The sequence below is a fragment of the Bos indicus genome, chromosome 23 (genome assembly GCF_029378745.1).
Source record: "Bos indicus isolate NIAB-ARS_2022 breed Sahiwal x Tharparkar chromosome 23, NIAB-ARS_B.indTharparkar_mat_pri_1.0, whole genome shotgun sequence".
NCBI lineage: Eukaryota > Metazoa > Chordata > Mammalia > Artiodactyla > Bovidae > Bos > Bos indicus.
The window spans coordinates 54,471,252-54,477,920 of record NC_091782.1 but is presented as its reverse complement, the minus strand read 5'-3'; positions in this window follow the sequence as shown (position 1 = coordinate 54,477,920).

Below are 6,669 nucleotides of genomic sequence, written 5' to 3'. Positions count from 1 at the left end.
TATTTCAATGATGCTAACATCATAGAGTGCTAACAGAAGTAAAGCTAGACTGAGAGTCATCAGAGAATGACCAAATCCATTTCAGCATATTGTCTTATAGGAAATGACTTGAGACTCATAAATGTAAATATTCAATAAGGTCAGACAACCACTTTGTGCTGACCAGGGAAGTAATAAGAGTGAATCATTGAAATGCCATTGAACACTATTTTTGTGTATGATGGTTGCCTGTCATTGTCTATATTAATACAAATGCATGTGTAATATTAACCTACTCATGTCCCTATGACTTGGAAGATAGCCTTTTTTAGAAATGTATTTGTTTGTGTATTTTTGGCTGCACTTGGCTCCTCTTGGTTGGGGTATTTGTTTGTGTATTTTTGGCTGCGCTTGGCTCCTCTTGGTTGGGGTATTTGTTTGTGTATTTTTGGCTGCGCTTGGCTCCTCTTGGTTGGGTGTGTGGGCTTCTCACTGCAGTGGCTTCTCCTGTTGTAGAGCACTGACTCTAGGTGAGCAGTTTCAATGGTCGTGGCTCACAGGTTCTAGAGCACAGGCTCAGTAGTCGTGGCTCTCGGGCTTAGTTGCTCCATGGCACGTGGAAGCTTCCTCCAACCAGGGATCGAACTTATGTCCCCTACATTGGTAGGCATATGCTTATCCACTGAGCCACCAGGGAAGTCTAGAAGATATCTTCTTATCTACGCAACTTTACGGGATGATTGTCTTAAAGCTTGGTCTTACAATCTAGCCATTGACATACTTTTATACACTATGCCAGCATATGATATAAAAAGCTTTCAACTTATGAAAATCCTCATCATGTTTTATTTTATTTAGCTATATATTTCACTTGTTTGATTACTGCTGCTTGCAGGATGAGGTAAGCAGTATTTAACAACACAGACTGTATCAGTTTAACAGTTATCTCAGAAAAGTAAACCGCGAGTGGTTCAATCACCATATCAAAATTATATCAATATACAAACTCTATATACATATAAAATTCAGGTGCCATGCTTTTAAAATTATTGTCTTATTTAAGATTCTACTGCTTTTCAGCAACAATCCATTACATGTCTAATTATTTTCAAATTCAATGTCATTACAATTAAAATGTCCACAACGAATGTTTTCTCTGTTTAATACACTTCCCCAGATAAGTCTTCTGAGAAGTAAACTGCTCTGAGTACTTAGGGATGCATCTGTAGGATTAACATCATCTTGGGAATTTAAGATCCCCATAATAACATTGCTTCAAGGGAATATTATGACATAAAATGGTCTGTAGTTATAATTGCTTATAATAATTCATTTACAAACATCAAAACCAATGTTATGTCAAATATATTTGCTATATTATATTTTTATTATATTATATCTAGAAGTAGTCTAAGTTTTGCAGTATGAAATTGAACAAGCTACACAAGATTTTGGTTTGCATTATAATTGATTCTTTTTGAAAAGGAGTGAATAAAAAATACAGAAATGAGACAATTTAGGGAATGCAACTACTATGAGATGGAAACGGAGCATGCTGATAAACACAGAAATAAGAAGAGGCAGGCTGCACACAGAGTGGTCAAAGATCTCTCTGAGGATGTGACTTTTCAGTTACGGGCAAGTAGCCAGTTATGTAAAAATATTGAGGAAAAAGAAAATGAAAATACAAAAAGTTAGAAGAGGAACTATTTTAAAAAGTGTATAAACTCTATGATTGTATCATGCCTCCCTCCAACTAGTAGCAACTCACAATTTGGAAGTTGATTAATCTCTGTAAACACTCTTCCTACCCCTGAAATTATTCGTATGGGAATTAAATACACCATAGAGAAAATGATTTGGGCACATAACATAGTCGCTGATATTTCAGTTCTGGTCTGGGTTCACCTGTACCCTATATTTTCATGATCATAGATCTTCTGGTTTCTAAGTGTGGATAAACTAAGCCAGATGAGAGTTACTGATTTTGACTGGGAGATAGAGCTAAGACCAAGAATTTCCATATATAAAAACTCTTACCTTCGCTTGGTGAACCCATAATTACCTAATTAACAGTGTTTGATTTGGATGATTGGTACAACTAATTATAAGAGGATGAGATCTTTAGATAGCATCACCAACTCAGACATGAGTCTGAGCAAACTCTAGGAGATAGTGAAGGACAGAGGAGCCTGGCATGCTGTAGTCCACGGAGTCTCAAATAGCCAAATATGACTTGGTGACTGAACAACAACAGCAACTAAATATATATAAAAAATCATCAAGGCACCTAAGAAGCATAAAGTAATACTACTTCTCCAATTTCCCTTCCTGTGTGATATGTGGGTTTTGTTCCACTTTTCATAATCATTAGCTCTGTGATAGTAGAGTTTGTCTCATTCATTTTAGAAAACTTCAAACTGACTACATTAGTTATATATTGTAGACATTCAGGGATATTCACACATGATTTTTAAGCATCCTGATCTCCAGATCAGCTTCATAGAATGCGTTACTGTGTCTATAACTAATCAAATCTCTATTTTAAAAACTGTTCTAGTGGCAACAGTCTCAGTTTAAGGTGAGATAACAGCTACCTTTTGTTGACTCCTTACACGATCTTTCATAAAGGTCCCAGGAGAGAGGTTCTAATTAGCATCTTTCTAAAAAATGAGAAAACTGAAGCACTGACATACTAAGAGGCTCTCCTTGGATCAGACATCTGCAAATTGGCCAGATGGAAATGCAAACCAATTAACTGAACTCTAGGGGTACACTCAATAACTTTATATCACTACTGCCTCTTTGATAACCTTTTCTAATATTCTATTTCTCTACATTTAAAATGCAGTTTGCTTATCATCCAAAAAAGGGGAAAAGTTATCCTTTTGATAATTCAATGCTTGATGAACCAGAAGAGCTTGACATGGCTATAGAGCCTGAAAAACAGAGTTCTTGGACCACCATTATCTATGCCTCTCAAGGTTAGGTGATCCCATAGTCCTAGGGCCAGATGACTGAAGTAACTTCTCATAGAGAGCCATTTTACTAGATAACTATGCATCGTCTTTTAAAGCAATTAAGCATATAGAATGTATAATTTAGAAATTTAAAATATTACTTTCATTAACTTTTCAGGAATTTTACACACACACACACGATACAGCAAAGGTATAATTATTTCTTCAATATAGTGAAAGACAGGGAAGCGTGGCATGCTACAGTCCATGGGATGGCAAAGAGTAGGACACAACTTAGTGACTGAACTGGGAATAACAGTCATTCCCAATGACACAATACTTTCAATTCCATTCAGATACATTTTAAAACACAATGTGAAAATCACTGGTCTTTGTAGAGAAGACATAAAAGGCAAAACCTAAGAAGCAAAAATTCTTGTAACTCCCTATGGCAGCAAGATATTCTAATGAATTTTTATATCAGCTATTAATATAAATAGTAATATTTCCCAAGTATATAATTCCAGACAATAAAACACTGATAGTCTCTTCTTCAAAAAAGGGCTAAAAATTACAGATGTGACTGCATTAATCTCTATTAGACTATAATTAATTAGACTATAAAATTTGCAGACCTACCTTCAGCAGCAACAAAAGAAATGATGATAATTCCTCACTATTTATAATAGAATCTTGAACACTGCACACATTGAGAGCATCTCCCTAAGGAACTATCCAGATAATGATGAAACACATTAAAATTATAGAAACATCTCAGGAGTAAGGGAAGTTAAGGAGGGTTAATCAGAAGAATGTCTTCTGATAACATTATGTGGCCAGTATCCTTAATATCATGGGTATAATCTCTCCCATCTTCACATGGTATAATATCTGCCTCAGGAAAGCACCTTGCACCTCAGGAAAACATTCTTGTTTTGCATTATACATTGTTGCTCAGTCACCTTCTTTTCTATTGTGCTTTAGTTCTAATAAGCATTATCTTTCAGGCCAAACACAGCAATGCACACCCTATGCATCTCATGGCTGTTGAAGAGATCCCAGGTACCTCAAAAGTACAGATCACAAAGAAACATCTAGGGAGAATGAGTACAAGTAGAGGTCATTAGTGGAGAAGTTGACTGTAGTAGAACAATTTATCAGTGAACTTCGGCTCTTTTTGGAGTCAGTAGAGCATCAACTTCGATGTCAGTTAGATTGGAAATAAAATCTTAACTGTGCACCATAATTAACTGCCTGTCTTTGGAAAAGTAAGGATTCTCAGTTTCAAAGTTCATCTGTAGAAAAAGGAAACTGCTGTCTCACAGTGAGGTATGCAGATCGCAGACCACATTGGGAAATTCTTAGCACAACACCTGTCTCTGATGAGGCAGTCAAAAAATTGAGATGAGCTATGAATTTTCACCTATTAACAGTTCACAAGATCTCGCCACCTATTTGTGATTGTGATCGGTATTATCTCTGTGTTGAAGGGTAAAATATAAAAAAAAAATGTGTAAAATAATTCTGAGGTTCAGTTTCTCCACAACAAATGGACAGTAGGGCCTTCCCTGGTGGCTCAGACTGAAAAGTCTGCCTGTAATGCAGGAGACCCAGGTTTGATCCCTGAGTCCTGAAGATCCTCTGGAAAAAGGAATGGCTATCCACTCCAGTATTCTTGGTGCTTCTCTGATGGCTCAGACATCAAAGATAGCTAGCAAATTAAAGAATCTGAATGGAAACCAAGATTGTTCATAAACTCCCATTTGTACTACCTCAATTTTGCTGGAAAATCATGGACAGAATAATACTCAGGCAAAGTTTTCCTCTTCAGTGCCCAAGGATCCCAGACTCCTTCTTAGTTCCTTCTCACCTTTTATGGAGAAGCTACATAAGGCAAATTCATTGGCACCAGATTATTATAACTTAACTTGCACTCCCTCGAGAAAAAGGGAATTTAAAACAAGAAAGCATTGTGTGTGTGAGTGTGTCTGTATGTGTGTGTGTGTGTGTGTGTTAAAGAGGGAGAGAGCAAGGAAGAGAGTCAAGATTAAATACATTTTATACTAGAGATGCTTAACTATAAAAAATTTATAGATATATAAATAAATGTATGAATGAGATCCATTTTTTAAAGTGCTTTACAGAACTATCCTGAATTTTCTGCAAATAGCAAAATTGCTTTAAATTCTCCAAAAGAATCAAGATTTGGGGAGATTATGAGCCAGAAGTGATCTTGGAGGTCAGATAATTCATCCTAAAAATGAACTGAATGAATGACACAAAATGAGTGGTTCAAGGTCACCCACAAATTATTTTGAAAATTGGAAACTAAAACCAGGAACATGACTTAACCAAGAACATTGACATCATCATTTTTCATGCAACACTGAAACAAATCTCAAAAGAGTAGAGAAAGTGGTTCACTTAAAAAAAAAAAAGAGGTGACAAATATTATCCAAATCCACTTGCCAAATTCACTTGCTAAATTCAGACTTAAATTGGAGAAAGTAGGGACAACCACTAGACCATTCAGCTATGACCTAAGTCAAATCCCTTACAATCATACAGGGAAAGTGACAAATCGATTCAAGGGATTAAATCTGATAGACAGAGTGCCTAAAGAAGTGTGCACGGAGGTTCATGACATTGTACAGAAGGCAGGGATCAAGATGATACCCAAGAAAAAGAAGTGCAAAAACACAAAATGGTTGTTTGAGAAGGCCTCACAAATAGCTGAGTAAAGAAGAGAAGTGAAAATCAAAGGAGAAAAGGAAAGATATACCCATTCAAATGCAGAGTTCCAAAGAATAGCAAGGAGAGATAAGAAAACCTTCCTTGGAGATCAGAAAAAAAGCCTTCCTTGGCAAAGAAATAGAGGAAAAAATAGAATGGGAAAGACTAGAGCTCACTTCAAGAAAATTAGAGATACCAAGAAAATATTTCATGCAAAGAGGAGCACAATAAAGGACAAAAGTGGTATGGACCTAATAGAAGCAGAAGATATTGAGAAGAGGTGGCAAGAATACACAGAAGAGCTGTACAAAAAAGATCTTCATGACCCAGATAACCACAATGGTGTGATCACTCACCTAGAGCCAGACATCCTCGAAGGTGAAGTCAAGTGGGCCTTAGGAAGCATCACTGCGAACAAAGCTAGTGGAGGTGATGGAATTCCAGTTGAGCTATTTCAAATCTTAAAAGATGATGCTGTGAAAATGCTGCACTCAGTATGCCAGCTAATTTGGAAAACTCAGCACTGGCCATGGGACTGGAAAATGTCAGTTTTCATTCCAATCACAAAGAAAGGCAATGCCTAAGAATGCTCAAACTACCACACAATTGCACTCATCTCATATGCGAGTTAACTAATGCTCAAAATTCTCCAAGCCAGGCTTCAGCAATACATGAGCCATGAACTTCCAGATGTTCAAGTTGGTTTTAGAAAAGGGAGAAGAACCAGAGATCAAATTGCCAACATCTGTTGGAAAAAATTTGAAAAAACAAGAGAGTTCCAGAAAAAAAAAACAAAAAAAAAAACATCTATTTCTGCTTTAATGACTATGCCAAAGCCTTTGACTCTGTGGATCACAATAAACTGTGGGAAATTCTGAAAGAGATGGGAATACCAGACCACCTGACCTGCCTCTTGAGAAATCTGTATGCAGGTCAGAAAGCAACAGTTAGAACAACAGTCTGGTTCCAAATTGGGAAAGGAGTCTGTCAAGGCTGT